This window comes from Corvus moneduloides, chromosome 11 (assembly GCF_009650955.1).
Source record: "Corvus moneduloides isolate bCorMon1 chromosome 11, bCorMon1.pri, whole genome shotgun sequence".
Lineage (NCBI taxonomy): Eukaryota > Metazoa > Chordata > Aves > Passeriformes > Corvidae > Corvus > Corvus moneduloides.
The window spans coordinates 16,540,156-16,555,576 of NC_045486.1; the positions used below are offsets into that span (position 1 = coordinate 16,540,156).

The following is a 15,421-nucleotide window of genomic DNA, read 5'->3' on the forward strand; positions in this document are numbered from 1 at the left end:
TTTGGACTCACTAATCAGTTCACAGATGCCTTAGAGGGTATCAGCCTCACCAGTTGCCTGGTACCTCAGCTTAAGGGTACAGACATTGTGTAATTTGGGATGCCAGATTTGCAAACACAACAGCTCTGTGGCTGGATGGGCTCTCGAGCCCAGCCTGGTGCGTTGGCTCCTGAAGGGAGCTGACTGGGGATTAATTTCTGAGCTTTACAGAAGTGGCAAACTGGACACCAGGAGAGGAGGATCGATTACATGCACGAAATATCACAGTATTTCATATGGGATCTCTAAGTCACAACAGGCTCCTCCAAATGACTTTATTTCTGCCAACACTAATATTCCTAAACAATGTGCAATTTCAGAATTAGGCCAAGATTTAAGTTATCAAAATAACTGAAGTGTTACTTACGTTCCAAATTCTGTTCACTTTACTTATACCTTTCTTTCTCTCAAAACTCATTTAGCTGGGCTTTTTATGGTCCATGAGTACACTATTCACAATATTTGGGAGGCTGAAGATTGTCCCATTTCCCCAGGAAGCACTTTCTCCACCAGCCCCTGGTTCCTGCCTGGCATTCCACACATGTAATATGTAAACCACAGCAAAAAAGAGAAAGCATTGCCATGGGTTTACAAAAGAGGCACTGAAATTGGGATGAGCCAAATTCTCAGGTCTGCAAAAGGGACAAGGCTTTACAGGGAAAAACTACAGTAAATATTCACTGGCAGTTGAGGAAGAAAAATGGGCATTTAGTTCACTGGTCACTGCAGAGAAGCAGAGGGAAGAATCACAGGTTAATTCTGCTCTGAACTTGAAAGTCACAGAAGCAAAAGAGATCACGGATCCCTTGTTAATCTTCTCCTTTACAGCTACAATGCTGTGAGGCTGTGACAGGAGGGATGTGCTTATTGATAGCCAGGTTACTCAGAGGAGCAGTGGTGGGAGGGAATTCCATGAAAACAAGCTCCTAATTGCTGTTCCTTTTCTGCTGAGGATCATGCAGTGTTCATGGGCAAATTAAAGTTCAGATTTTAGCAAATGCACAGCCACATTGCAAGTGCCCCATTATTTCTAAAGTGGAATAAATAATTTCCAGTGAATAACTCGGTTGCATTCTGCCTATGAAGCTCATACAGATCACTGTCCTCAAATTATTCCCGGTCAATTAAACTTCACAAGTTCGACTTTACAAGCTGTGAATATTTGAAATTTGAGCTGCTGCTCAGGGGTGATATTGATTCTCTTCTCTCTTTGGTTGAGTGCACAAGCTTGTCTATGAACACTTACATTAAACACTGAAAATTCATCTTTTACAAATACACAGGTGTAACTGAAATTTGTTTCCTTCATAAAATTTGGCTACTAAAATTCAATTACTGAAGTTAGAGCTTAATTTGATTGTAGTTTTGTGTTACAGAAGCACCTAGAGTCAAGTCCAGCCAAGGTTAAGGTACTCTGGGTACTACTAAAGCAGTCTGTGTCTTGCAAATGAATGTCCTAGAGCCACATAAACATTTTAGAAGTGGCAATACATTTATACACAAAAGAAATCTTGGAAATTTGGGGTAGTTGCATTTCTTCATATATTTTATGGCTACTGAATAGTCACAGAACAATTTTGCATACCTTGGGAGACTAATAAATTACAGCACACGACACAAACTCTACACAAAAGTCTGTTACACAGTTTTCAGTAGTAATTCAAGCCTCTGCTTAAGCAGTCTCAGCCTTCACAAATGAGAACAATATTTTGTTATTTTAGGTAACCAATCAGGCATTTTAAACAGAAAATATGAGCTCAAACAAACTGCAGTTGACCAGACTGTGATACTCAGTGAACTGTGACCACTGTGATATTCAGTGAGTACTTTTGTAGTGAGGTTGCAAAAGTGAGAAGCAGATTAAGTAAGGAAAGTAGGAAAACAGCCCATGTGGCATCAGCAATACCTGGCTGCAGCACGAGGATGTCCTGGGCTTGTGGCCAGCGGGTTGGACCTGCAGCACCTCGGGAAGGCACGGAGCTGGTACAAGGTCAGGTGAGCAGCTCAGCAGGGATTTCCTTCTGGCAGACACTAAGGCACAGCTCTTGTTCCATCTCCTCTTCGTTGAAGGCAGGAGGTTTGCAGTGTCCCTTGTGGGTTCTCTGGAAGAAGGGTCTCCCTCTGGCACCAGGGTATGGATGCAGATGCAGCCAGGAGCGATGAGCAGTCCATGCTGTCACTCCTGTGTTACCAGTGGAGTGTTCCTTAGTCTGGAAGTTTCTGGTTTTTGGAGACAATTTGCAAATGGCATTATATACAATGGGAATGTAAGGTGTAGACCCCTTGGCATATTTTCTTTGTTATACCCTTTCTCTAAACACAAAGCTTTATTCTTTGTAAAACCCATGGCATTTATGCAGAATTAGGAGTTTTGGAGTTACTGAATGCAGCTGTTTCTGTCCTTCTCAGCTTTCTAATGCCCTCAGAAATCTGCCAGTTGGATAGGCTACTTAATACAGACAGTTTATAAGCTTAAAAATGTGATTTTGAGAGGGACAAACACTGAGTTTTGGACAAAGAAATGGAGTTGGAAGAGTGTGAAATGCTTTTCTTTATTTAGATTTTCTTTATTTAGATTTCTTCACTAGATGGTCAATGGAAGAGGCAAACAGGCCTGGAGGTACGCTAGGAAAGAGATCTCTTTAAACAACAGGGCTTTTTGGCTTGTTCAAGCGGCAGTTAAGTCATCATGCACTTGGTTTTGACAACAGTGAAATTTTAGAGCACTACCTGGCTTATTGGGAAAAAAAAGCAAGAAGGAATCCCAGTGGTGCACACAGGATACAGGATATGGCTGTAGTAACTGAACTCTACAAATTTCTGGCCTAATCTCCGATAACCAAAACAACTTCCCTGTCACATGGTTTTGATCTGCATTTGGGCAGTGCAGATGCCCAAGCTCCAGACAGTCCCTGCAGAAGGGGACCCCTGACCCAGCTCTGCTGTGCTGCTCTCCTGCTCCCCAGAGCCCAGCTGATGGGACCACTCCTCACACAGCCCCACGATCCCATTCCCATGTGTTCTGATTAAATTCACCAGATAGCCAAAACTCTTCTGCCCTTTGAAAGTTATTGCCTTCCAATAACCTAATAAAAGAAACATCTGGCAACCTTTAGAAGTTCAGATATGTCCTGTTTGATTTACTGCATGAAGGGAAGAGGATCAGGACTGGGAGACTGGAAACAAATACATGGATCAAACTTGACAACTGCAAAGTTCTGCTATTAACACTGTGTCTGAGCAGCTCCGGTGGCTCTAAAGCAATGAGATTATTATAAATTTTGTATTCATTAGCATCTCCTCTCTCTTTTTCTCCAAGCTACGTAGGCCAACACTGCTCAGCACTTCTTGGCTGATATACAAAAACTAAGCAGCTCCTTTACTGCACAGAATCATCCATGTGCATTAAATGCCACATCCAAATTTCTGGATTCTGGCCTCTGCTGTGATTAAGCACAACAAATTTGTGGCAATGGTGGCCCTGTTACAAACAAGACACCAACTCAGAAGTGCTCCCTGCACCTGATCTGGAGGGTAGGCCCTGACAGTGCAGAGCTGCAAAGGAGAATTCTGCGGGAAAAGGCTTTCTGCCACTGTTTGAGAACTGGATTGGGAACCACTAGGCCATACAATCCTGTGTATGCACACACCTCTGCTGGAAATACAGGCTCGGTTTCAAATACAAGGTTCTGTAGTTAGTGAAATCCTCTGCCTTTACCTCCCAATTTATTTTAATTATTTTTAATAGTTGTCAGTGAGGAAAGCTTTACCAGCAATTTGGGCCTTTAATATTTTATCTTCTTTTTTTTCCTTAATTCATTTGTTATTCAGATTCACTCAGCCCTGAAGTTACCACACACTCTGAAACTCCATAAAATCTTGCACAGGTTCCCACAAATGTGGTCTTTGTGATGTTTCTCCCTTCTGTCACGATACTGAAGGTGTTGAGCTTTTAAATATTTTCCCTGCTTGGTCTGGGAGTTGGCAGGTTAACCTCCTGACAGCTTCATTCTTACTTGCTTATCTTTTAATTTCCCACTTGAATGAGAAGCTTTTGCACATACCAATGCAAGGAATAAAGACAGGAAAAGTAGTTATACTTGAATTTTTAAAAATATCATGGTACATTGCCTGCAGTGGAGCTGCTGTTCAAACATAGTTGGGTTGGCAAAGCTCGGTGGCAAGATGCCAGCAGGTGCTTCAGCTTCACACCTGAGCAGGAAAATGCTTTGCTGAGAGATTCCCAGCTACATTCCCAGCTTGAAGGACTCTTTCCCTCTTTAATTCAAGTACAGCCTTCTAGTCTGCACTGCAGCAGGTTGTGGTATTTGTAGTCATCATAAAATATTCCTGGATTTTTTCCTAATTCATAAGCAGATTTTTTTCTAATGTGAGGAACATATAAAGCTGATAATATACATTCTCTAAACCACAGCACCAGAGCTTTGGAAATAATCTGTGCAGCAATAAGGTTGACAGGAGCAGTGGCTTTGCTGTGTTCGTAGGTGAACTGTTCTGATGTGTGGTAGAGATTCAGTTAAGAGAAAGCCTGACATGGCATGAGCTAACTGGAGCTCACGTATCTCAGAAATTGAAATCACATCCTATTTTTTTACAAAAAGTAATTAACTCCTGGTACCTTCATTTTCAAATCCTGAGTTTGGAACCCCCGTGGGCCCAATTTTGAAGTGCTGAGCAACGACCCATAGAAAAATCACTTCATTGTGTCATAGGTTGGGAACTTAAGAGATATTTTAGAGAAGCTAATCAATAATGATATACCAGCCATTAGACCAAGAAGACATTATTCTAGCTGAGACATCAACTTATATCTTTCTCCCCATGAAGAGTTAGCAATTTTGTTTAAGTGCATCATGAAGACAGAAATTCCCTGTAACTGGAGGAAAGAGGGTTGGATTTTGTTACACTGGGATAAGTCTAAGAGGAACTCCTCTCGAATTCACCAAATAAACTTTAGCCAGAGATTAATAATGAAACAGGAGATGTGGCAGATGGTGGTGCTCATGGAGGAACATGGTCCTATTTACATTTTCTCCCACTGAAAGGAAGCATTCAACAATTTTAAAAAAGAAGGCTCCTGGCAATGGATTTGGAAACTTCTTAGAATAATCCATTTAATACAGGAGATACAGAAGAATTATTTCCAAACTGGGATTTGACATTTACACTAGCAAGAATAATATCTCTAATAATACTGGGGAGTTTGAAGACACAAGATCTGTTAATATTTCCATTTCAGTACACAAACTTGTCATCAACTGGGGTAAAGAAATCACACCACACTTAATTAAACAAATTAGGAAAAGGGTACAAGTGGAAAGAGGAAAGCAGAGGGGACAGGGAATGAATCATTCTTCTTTTCCCTGAGTCCATCCATCACTGGTTGCAGTTAGCAACAAAAAATCAAATTAGTTGCACCAGTGGTCTGTTCAGACCTGACAATTTCTGTATTTCTAGTTTAAATTAGAGTAGAATCAATGCAAGTTTTACAAAGATAAGTTAAAGGCAAAGCTTACAAGGCACAGTGTTCAATCTGCCCAGCAAGACAAGGTTTAGCCTTACAGGAGTCATTAAGGTTAATGCAATCTATACTGATGTGACGGGGAGATGCTCTATTTTCATTACACCAGAAAGCAGCTCTGATTCACTGTGCTTAGAGCTAATTGACAGTTTCCAAATCACATGGTAGTAATTGTTTACAGTTGTAGAAAGGGAGTATATTTTTTTCACTGCTGGTTTACTTGATACATTTATCCACTTAATCTCTCTCACTTAATTTTCTTTGATAGGTGGAAATAAAAAATAATTTAATTCTAGTATCCTTTGACATTTACTTTTCAGCTAAGAAACTGGTTTGCTTTTCAGCCAGGAATTCAGGTCAGTGGAAGAGCTTGAATACAGCTGCCTCCTCCTTCGGAGAATGATCACCCAGCTCACCCAGCTCTTTGATTTAGTTTGTACAAATCAAAAGCGTGTTCAGAAAACCGAAAGATGCATTCAGAGTGCCACAAGCTTTCTTACACTGTGCACACTCAGCCTGCTGCACATCTGACTCATCTCTTCTACCTTCTCATCCTGCTCTTCAGACCCCTGCTCACAGCAGCTTCTGTGGAGTGCTCCCATCACTGCTCTCCTTGGAGAGAGTCTGGTGCTCCATCGCTGAGCTTTACAAGACCCTGTACACACAGGATTTGTTCAGAGCAGCTCTTCAAGCGAGGACAGGCTGAGCGGGCACTTGGAGGAGGTGGTGGGTGAGCTGGGGAAAACACCCAGCAGAGGTAGCCCCAAGACGAGCGTGGCCGAAGCTGGCGAGAGAAGAGCCCATGAATGAGCCCAGCGTCCGTGGGATGTGGGCCTGGGCTGCCCAGCAGGGCCTTTGCCCAGTCACTCCTTGCATTGGCAGGGCAGCAGCTCCAGGAGAACACGAGGCAGTGCTGCTCAGTAGGTCTCTAACAAACTTCAAACCCCAGCAGTTTGAAACCATTCTCCTCAAAACTATTCTCCTCCAAACCCCTCAGCTTCTGCCCAGCTCACACGGGACATTTTGTAGCATGGGCCTAGTTAGGACAGCTTTCCATGCAGAGCCCAGAAATGCTTCCAGCAGACTGTGCCGTTTGGAAAGCTCTCACAGACACATCCAGAGCTGGCTGTTTAAGTGCCCTGCTCCACAGAGGTTTGCTAATGGGATCTGGAGATCCTGCTGACAGCACTTTCTTGCTGAGGGATTGCCTCATCAGGTTCCAGGGACTTCCACAGAGACACACAGTGCATGCCTAACAAACTGCATTTTCTGTGAGGGAAGCACAGGGGCAGGCATTCACTTCCAGGACAAATGGTCAGGTGATTATAGAAACAAAAGAAAGGAAAAAAAGAAAGGAAGAAAAAAATCTATTTATTCATTAATAGCCCACAAGGCATGCATGGCAGGGAAATAAGAGTGAGCTAGTTTGGCAAGGCTCTGGTGGGTATGTGAACATCCCTAATACAGACAGGAACTTTAAAAAAATACATATAGGAGTTATCATCCATAGAGTCAAGTATATTTATTTATCTAGTACAAAATCAAATTTCCCTCTGAAATATAATGAATTCTGCATCAATTTAATAAAGAGAAAACATGTGGTAAGCTCCATGAGTAACCCTGACTGCTTCATGGTATGTAAAACTGACCATACTGATACTTGATGTCTTTTATAAACTTCAAAATGAATTCAGGAAACTTCTGCTAATGAGGATGGCACCGTGTGATGTTACATCTGCTGAATCAGGTATTTCATGCTGTAATGAATCTCATCTAGAGTCAGCTGTGTCTAAATTGAAAAACAAGGGCGTAAAATCAAGTGCATACAGTCAGGTTTGTTAGGTACTACCCTCTATGTCCAGGGTGAAATACTAAGAAAACAGTAAATTGTCAGATACTGGAAGTTAAAAGATGAACATGCTACCAGGGCCCAGCCACCAAATCCAGTGAGAGCTGCTGAAGGTGATTAGCTTGGGGGGAGATATTACAGACTCAATTCTATGAAAAAAGGCAGCCCAGAGCATGTTCCAGTAGCATTTGTGACAGCAGTGAAGCAGTTAAGAGAACCAGTGCTGAAGAACAAAGTTAATTCTGCGTCTAAATCTGTGAGTTAAGGTGTTGCCTGTTTGCACAAGAGGTCTCTGAAGCATCTGTACACACTTCCTCCAGCTACTGCTTTATGAATCCTGCAATTTTCTCTCCACATGAGGCTGCAAACCTCTGTAATTCACTGTCTTTCCCTACATGTGCGAGTTCAGCAGCTTCTCCTCTCTTAGAGTGAGTGATGGGATTTGCCAGGGAAATTCAGCACAGAATTGCTTCTTCCAAACACAGGCATTTTCAGACTCTGTTTTAAAGCAGTAATGGAGATAGTAGTGGGCCCAAATCATTTCAGGACTCTACAAAATCAATATCTTGTGGCCACATTCCCCCAGCTGCAGAGTTTGACAGTACGTCCCTTGCCAAGGCTGTCCTTTAACATTGGGTTGTTTGTTGTTTTAGGATCCCTGAATCAACAAATCTTTCAGAAGGCTGTAATATGTGAAACTTTTAAAATGTACACTCATTCAGTTTCAATGCCCAGGACTGACAGTAACTTCCTTCCTCTGACTATGGTCCTCACACAGTCTTTTATCTGACTCACTTAGCAAAGAACAGGGTGATTAAACACATCCTCTGCATCTCCCACCACATTGCATCTCTCAGCTGAGATTACTCAGTCAGGCATTACTATGCTGCCCTGAGCAGGCAGTACTGAAAGGTATTTTACACTGTCAGGTTGCTTCTTTTTTTATATAAAGTTTTATTGTTATGTAAATGGAGCATTTGTTTTCCCTTCCCTAACACATTTTCCTTCCTGCTCCCATTTAGTTGAGTGCTGCCAGTTTTATTTGTAGCTGGTTTTAGAATGTTGAAATATCTGGTATCTGTCAGCAAAACTCCCACTGGTTTCAGAAATCATTATTTGGTCTGGTTGACATGGTGGTGTTGGGTCACAGGTTGGACTCAATGATCTCAGAGGTCTTTTCCAACCTAATTGATTCTGTGATTTCTGCAATTTTTCAATCAGTACTGTTCTCTGTCTTCCAAAGGTTCCAGGTAAAACCCACACATTCACAGAAGCTTTTGGGGTCTTTGATACTGTCCTGCACTAAAATACAGCCATCTGATGGCAATTAGACCTGTCAATAATTACTGGAGCTGAGTGAAATGAGAAGATGTAGACATAGGTTTGTAACCACCTCCTCTGTTTGTCACAGCAAAGCAACACGAGTGGCAGTGCTCTCCTGTCAGGAATTAGCTCTTTCACTTGGTTTCATGCCTGCCTGAGCCCCAGGGTGTGCCCCCAGAGCTATGGAGGGCTCCTAGCATGATGGATCCCCATGGGAGCAGTTCCAGATGTGTTAACACAGCTGTTTGCAAGTGCTGGCGCTCTGGAAGTGCTGCACACAGGAGGGAAAACTGGAATTCAGATTCTTTTCATGTGTCCTCTAACCATGGCTCTCCCAGTCACCAGCAGGGCTAACCTGAGCGTCCTAATTTCAGATGGAAAGGTAAAAACAGGTCCAAATCATGACTTATTGTGATCTGAAACACAGCTTTGAGCTAACTGCTCAAAGACTGATTAAAACTCAAAAACTGAAGCCGTGGCCAGATCCTTCACCTTTACTGGAGTGATTCTGTCAGGGGTTTAACAAACCTGCTGGCAAAGGAAACAGCTGCAGATTTTCATACTGTTTTGCCAGCTACCCAGTGGTTTACTGGAGCTGTCCAATCTCCAGAAACAAACACGAGGCTTTGCATGGTTCACATTCTCCCCCAATAACTTTTCTCTCTCAGGCCTGAGATTTGTTAATCCTGTGTTGCTCAACACATATGAGGGATCTGCAGTGGTTGCTGAGCATTTCAGCAGCTCATCCTACTCTCAAATCATGTAAAGCTTTCCAAGCTTGAGCAATTTTCAGAATTCATCTCAGGTCTGGCTGAACACAACGTGTCACATTTTCATTCTGACACCACCAGATGCCTGGCCCTGATACCCCACCAGATGAAACTGTTTTTCTGAGTAGAGTTTCATTCTGAATTTCCACAGGTGGTGACCCAAGGATATTTTTAAAGTGCAAATAAGTAAGTTAAGAGTCTACAGGGTGCCTCTGATGGGTTTTGCACAGCTCCAGCAGGCCCTCATGTTTAATGCTTTCACTTTCATTACCCAAAAGAACTTGTGCTGCAAATTACAGATAATCCAGTGCAAATGCAGAGTACGTGCATGGATCATCTCTCATGTCTGTAAGCAAAATACAGACTGCAGGGACTTTTGTAACCTTGGGCAAAAAATGTGTGCATGAAATGCTGCACTTGCCTTTGGAGAAGGCCTTGTTGGCAATGTCCATGATCTAACTCAGCAATCTGAGCTGGGCATTGTGAGCACTTCCTACATGTGGGAAAAAGCAGAACTCCTTCTTGTGTGAAGCTCTTCCATAAATCCTCTTCGATTCCATCCTCTGGGAAGGGAGTACCTCTCAGACAATTTGCTTACACTGCTCTGTCAGCAAGACTCTCAGTGTGCTTATGGAAATTTCAACTTTCAATCAATAAAGTAGGAGTAAGACCTCCTTATCTTTGGAAAAGAAGGAACTAAAAAGCAAATCACACTGTACTCAACTAAATAAAGGTATTTGTGTTGGATCTCATGAAAAGCCACCAGCAAAAACAAATGGGCACAGAAATACAAGAGGTGAGCATTTTTTATAATTTCTTAAGCTGTTTCTAATACACTGATACTTTTTCTGACAACTTCTCTAACAGGCTGAGAAAAAAGATGACTGAAACCTCACACTGACAGCTGAGACACCAGTGTTGGCACAATTTGGCTGATGGAGCTCGCAGGGATACATCACACATCTAACACATGGTCTGTCACCCTTCATGTGCATGTGAGGAAAGGCTTTGGGGCTTTCTCCCAGCACAGCTCACCTGTGCAACCACACAACACAGGAAGCACTGACTCAAACTGGCACCACTTTTAAAGAGAAGGATGTATGTACTGAAAAGACAATCAGATAATCAGTGTGAAAACTACTCCTGTAAGACTTTCAATCAGTTATATCTACCCTTTCCCTCTAATCATGCTGGCCTTTATCTAAAACTCTTTCTCCTCAGAATGTACAGCTTCTACACAAGTTAAATACTTACCTTTCCCTGTCTGCACCTTCCAAAATGCAGCACACTGATTAATAATGGGCCATTTGCCCCTCTAACCATGAAAAAAACAATTTTAAAGTAGCTTTAAACCTAGAAGATGGGTTTTGGAAAAAACCTAGAATGTTCACACAAAATTCTGCAGAAAAACTTTCTGTGTATTTAGTGCTACCTCTTGAACAGATCATGCAAACCTGAAAATGCAGTAACTGGAGAACCTTCTCAGCCTGGAAAGCAGCAAGCACACACTTGGAAGGCTCAGCCTCCTGCAGGGTGCAACTTGCATCAGCTTTGCTTGGGTTCACTGATGAGCTCCAGTCAGTCAGGTCCCACTAGCGATGGTTATTGTTTTGTTCCTGTTTCAAGGTTGGTTGAGATTTTTAAAACAAGAAAACAATGAAGAGGAAACATTTATATGCAAACACTCGCATTCATATATACATTTACATGTTTGTACAAAAGCAGTTGTTTCCTGCATGAAATCAAAGCCTGGTAAACAGACACTGAATATTATCATATGGGGAAACGCTTCAAAGGAAGGCTCACAAACACAGTTGATCTCAGTTTATATTCAACACCCAAAAGACATTATTTTTCAGGTGGTGCTGAAAAAGAAGTTCCTCCTCCTTTAAATGAAAGGTTTAAACCTTTTTCATCAGAAAACCTACACTAAAAACATTCAGCCTGAGTATTTTTAAAACCAAGCACTTTCATTTTGATCCCCGCCACCTAACTGATATGTCATTCCTGTGGATTAATAGCCACCATAAATGAAAGAGTACCATATAGGTCTGCAGGGAGCTAATACTCCATATGTACTTTTTTCCCTCTCCTCTGTAGCCCTCTCCACTTTGAACGTGGTTTTTGTTATTGCTCTGTGAGCGTTTGGCACCAAAGCACTGCTGTACACTTGTTCTCTGAGCTTGGCGTGGCCACACTGATTATATTAAACCTCTTACAATTTACAAAGTGTTTGGACTCATTTGGTCTATTCATTTCTGCTGCCCAACAAAAGAACTGAAGAGAATGAATCAATTTTTAAAACAAATAGGACTTGACAGCGGAGACACAGAATTTTGTGAATGGCAAAAGGTGCCTAATTAAGAGCTCTAAGGATGATGAGCCTTTCATTTCTCTAATGAAAAGGAGCTCTGTAGCTTCCAAGTATTATCCAGCTCCAGCAGAATGGATCTCTTCTCCAGGGAGAAAAAGACAATTAATTTTTCCTTTTCACTTAGTTACTGTTACTCATTTTGCCTTCTGTGTGAAACTTGGGTCAAAGCTTTCAGGTGACCATCATTTCCAAATGCTCAAAGACACCTGGAATGGATGTTTTCAATTTCCAGGTAGCACGGAATGACATTTCTAAAATAAAACTTGCTCACCATGTCCCCTAACAACTTGCCTTGAATACCTGGTATTTCTCTCAAAAAAAGGCAAAAGATCCCAGTTCTTACTGTGTGTGTTCCAGTCATAATGGCAACACCAGGGCTGGATATAAATAAACCTGATCAGCCAAGCACACTGGTTTCCCTACCCTCTTTCATAATAAAAATATACAGAACATAAAATAGAAAGTTAATAGGCAGGGTTGCATCAACTCTTGCAATATTAGGAAACCAGCAAGGAGGTGGCTCCAGCCAACAACAAAGCTTGCTCTGAACACGGCCACTCACTGAACGTCCCCCAAGGGGAAAGGATAGGGTGTTTTCACATTTGATTACTCCTTGTAGGATTAAACTGGGCTTGCTTAATCCTCACCCACAGTGTGCCTCGTGTCTGCCTACAAAGTCCATTTGAGTCGTTTAGAGGATGCTAAAACTGAAGAAAGAGCCCTTAAAGCAGCAGCTTTACTTGTTTTGTTTTGTGAGGTTTTGTTTCGTTCTGGTTTTCAAATAAAGAAACTGGCCCCTATGTAAACTGGGGAGGGCTTGGGGCTGTTCTGGCCCACAGTCCCAGTCCTCTGTAGCTGCAATTTCTGTGTTTGTGGGGGGCTCGGGGCAGGCGCCAGGAAGAAGCCAAACTGCTGAGTTTCCACTGTCTTTGCAGTACTTAAACTTTCTGGAAATTGCAGTAACACCAGCATCCAAATCGAGCCCATGGTCTGCAGAAAGAATTTTATTGTACTGTTGCTTGAGCAGCAGAACCCTGGGGGCAATATTATTTACAGTCTCTGGATGAGGCTGGACTGCTTCTTAGCCCAAGAGAGCACTTTGATGTGCCTTCCTCAAGTTATTCATACCCTTTTTACAGAGGTTGCTCTTTAACCCTCCATCATTCCTTGTGATACTCTGTCTTCTCAATTATTTTGCTCTGAAATGAGATTAATGCATAATAGCAGGACCCCCTTTGTGTACTGAAGATTCCTTGGCATCAGTGAGGTGCCTCTGGCACTGTTTCTCCAGGAACAGCCCTGCAGGGACCCACAGCAACACCTCCAGTGTGGCTGCACCCAGACTAAACCAGATGCGGCCAAGGGAACCAGGAGCAGAGTTAAAAAATGCTTTTATTCCTCAGAAGAGCCATGATTTAGTGACAATTTGGGACAAGTCCCAGATCTTTAGTAACATCTGAGTTCGACCTGCCTACAGGGAAAGGTCCTTGTTCTCGTGTGTGGTAAATTCTTGTGAAAGAGCATCCCAAAGAATCTGGTATCCTACATGGCAGCGAGCAGCCAGCCAGCCTCAGGCAGAGGACAAATGGGCCAGAGCCTGATGCAGAATATTTGTGTGCTGTGGACACATCAGTCCAGGAAGGTGAGAACACTGGGAATTTTGTCCATTGTAGCCAGCAGGAAAGGTGTTTCCCAGCAAAATCATCTCCTACACCTCTACAGGCACCAGGGAACCTGGGATGGTGAGCACAGACCACGTTTGTGCTTTAAATCTGATCTTATTCCTGACCCAAGAGAGAAACATCTCAGTTGTGCCCAACATTGAGAAGCAAAGAATAAAACTAAGTGGGAGAAAAAAGCACTTCCCCCCTATTTAAGCAGCACAGCTGCTGAGGCTGCAAACCCAAGCACAGAGAGGGTACAAATGGAAACTCAGAGAGAGTCTGTGCACAATGGTGGATGCTCTGCATCCCAGTAGAATGCACAGAATGGCAACTTCCCAGACAGCAAGGCTCTCATCTCAGAGTCCAGGTCATGGAAAACAGAGCATAGCTCAGTACTCACCTACTCATAAAATATTAGAGGTAATGAACTTAAACAAAGCATCTTGTTTTTCCTGGCAAACAAAAAGGAAAGTCATTTTAACTAAAGTGGCTTAAGTGAAACATGAGGAGCTGCTGCCAGCAATCCAATTTAGGCCTTTGCTTTTTTCTTTTAGTTCATAACCTTTCCAATGTACCCACTCACTGAGGATAACTTTCTGCTGAGTAGGACTGTTTATTTCACCAGCAGTCTTTAAAGCTCAGTGGGGAAAGTTGCTTTTTCTTCCCATTCTCTCCAAGATAAAAGTGGTCAGATGGGTGGAAATTTTATAAAAAGGAAGAGGACAGACAGGTTTGCTTACTCAGCTATCTGATAAGCAAACTCAGATACTCACTCTCCAATCTGAGCTATCACACACACACACCATTGTTGCCAAAAATTAAAGACAAAGGAACCTCCCTATAATTCCATTCTGCAGGTAAGTTTGTACTTAACTGGATAGAATTAGTGACAAATTAACTATGTGACCCTCAAAAATTCACAAAGATTAAGAATTTGCCATTTTGTGAGCTCAAAATAGAATCACAGAATGATTTGGGTTGGAAGGGACCTTAAAGACCATCTAGTTCCAATCCCTCTGCCATGGGCAGAGATGCCACCCAGAGCATCTGCTTGGACTGAGGGTAAATAGAATACAGAACTGTATTTCTAAAGTACACCCCGACAACTGATGTTCCAAACCTTCCCAGAAAAGGCTAATTTTGAAAATCTCAGTAAACATGTACACTGTTAGAAATTTATTAGCAAGAAATAAACCAACCTGACTCTGTAGCCCAGGAATCCACTTCTTTCATGTCTTGGCTCTGAAATGTGGTCCGCAAAATAAAAATTATAGCCAGATTTTTGTCTGTATATGTAAATATTTGCACTTATAAGTAGTGATTTGGAATTTTTGTAAAAGCCTCCAAAGTAAAAAGTTGGCAATCATTTTATGTAGTATTATTATACGAACTCCTTGTGCTGCTCTCAGAATACCAAAACCAAATTCAATTTGAAGTCCATCTCGAAGAATTTCAAAGTGGATTGAATGTTAAAAATGAAAACTTGAAAAGTTTGGTTGTGCTGAAAAGGATTATACTCGAGAGCAGGTAAAGCAATGGTCCGTGGGGAAAATGAGGAGCAGCCTCACCTTCCCCCTTTCAGATCTCAGTGTAAGTATTGATCTCCACTTGTGCTATCTGGAAGTATTGATGAGACCTGCCAGTTTTTCAAAGCTGATGTTGGTTAATCAGTGTTCTAACAAAGAACAGACATTTTTGCCTGTTTTGGCAAACAAGTGACTCATGTTTCAGTACTGATGACTCAAGTTATGGTTTCTCAGGTTGATTTAAATTGAAATCCCCAAATTCTGTCTTGATTTTTAAAGGATGTTTTTCAAGACTAAGTCCAGAGGTTGTAAGCCAACACCATTTTTCAAACCA

At 42.1% G+C, this 15,421-nt stretch overlaps 1 protein-coding gene across 2 annotated transcripts in view; it reads right to left on the reverse strand.

Annotated features, from left to right (window-relative positions):
- Positions 1–15,421, reverse strand: part of SFMBT1 (Scm like with four mbt domains 1) — a 118,801-nt gene that overhangs the window by 99,391 nt on the left and 3,989 nt on the right. Inside the window, exon 2 of one of the 2 annotated variants that reach the window (XM_032120761.1) lies at positions 1,946–2,259. The gene's annotated coding sequence lies outside the window, so the exon portion shown is untranslated. Of the gene's footprint in view, positions 1–1,945; positions 2,441–15,421 lie in introns of those variants that run through there. The other variant, XM_032120762.1, reaches the window with a different exon arrangement.